The sequence below is a fragment of the Callospermophilus lateralis genome, chromosome 8, assembly GCF_048772815.1.
Source record: "Callospermophilus lateralis isolate mCalLat2 chromosome 8, mCalLat2.hap1, whole genome shotgun sequence".
Taxonomy (NCBI): Eukaryota; Metazoa; Chordata; class Mammalia; order Rodentia; family Sciuridae; genus Callospermophilus; species Callospermophilus lateralis.
In genome coordinates, this window is record NC_135312.1 from 39,046,352 (window position 1) to 39,047,755 (window position 1,404).

The window sequence follows — 1,404 nt, forward strand, 5'->3', positions numbered from 1 at the left end:
TGCCAAGATCCCATTCCAGGAATCAGTTGCTTGCAAGATAGGCAGAACACACTATTCATTCATTCAACTATTTTCAACGAATATTGCTAAAGAATCTCCTGGGACAATGTTCTGTGCTAGATGCTGGGGATGAATCTGAATTGAGCAGACTCCCTCCCTGTCCTCACAGAGCCTAGAGTTTGCAAGGCTAAGGGATGGTGAGGGGGAGGTGAAAGAAACATTAAACCAATAATTCCCCAAATATTTCATTCTGTGGTTTAATTCTGACTGTAGCAGAGGAAAGTGCAGAGGGTGACAGCGGAGTGTTTACAGAATATCTGACCTGCTCACTCTGCCCGCTGGCCCCAACTTGCCCTGGACCAGGCCTGGACTGACCCCTGCCCTCTGTTTCCCACACTCCAGGTCAGCTCACTTCCTGCTTGGTTCAGCCAATGGCAGGCACCTCCAGGAGGCTGGAGGGCAGGGCAAAGGGACAAAAGCCCAGTTCCTTTGGTCCCCTTCTGCCCTGCCTTGAATGGTGGCTTCCCCAGGGTGGCAGCTCCCACTGGGCAGGTCTGCTTTCTTAGTTTCTACATGGCTCTGCTTGTCCCTTCTCCTTTTGTCCCCTGCACTAGAGTAGTGACACTCCTACGGCTGCCAATTTCAGGTTGTCCCACCGTCCTGTCTCGGCTCCTCTGTCACCTGTGTAATACATTCCCTGGAGTAAGTTCCTGTTTTAGATACAAAGTGGTTTGTTTTCCTAGTTGAACTCAGACTGATGCAATTACGCTTTGTATTTTTAAACCCCAGCCGGGCCTTTGCAGCAGGGCCGGTGTCTGGTGTGGAGCAGGGATGTGACCTTCTCACAGACAGTGCCTGGCTGTGCCCTGTCTTAGGTCACTGCGAAAGTATGCAGCCCCGGGGCTGTAGGCAGGAACGGTTGGCACACGGAAAAGAAAGCACTCAGGTGGGACAGAGGCGGGGAGAGCTGCGTGAGTGCCTTCGCTTTCTAGATGAGGAACCTAACCCACAACCCCAAGTTTCCTGACTCTGAGACCATTTCCTCTCCAAACTCACCTGGCACCTTCAGAGTCCCACCTGTTAACCAAACCTATGAAATCATTCCAAGCTCTCCTGGCTTCATGGTGAATTCATCAAGAACTATTTGTCCACCACAATCTATGACACCTACCCTGAATGTGTTGTGGTTTTTGTTAGTGTCCAGAGTGGGGTAAGGGGAGAAAAAGTACTGTTATTTCAGCAGAGCAGATTTCTGAAGTCCAAAGGATCAATTAGCAGTGAGATCAGAAAGCAAACTGGGACTGAGACTGCGGGGCAGGAAAGGGTGACAGCCCTAGGTTCCTCTCCCCCGCAGCCATTGTCTCCATCTTTGAGGACACCGTGCATTTCCATTCAATGTGTTCC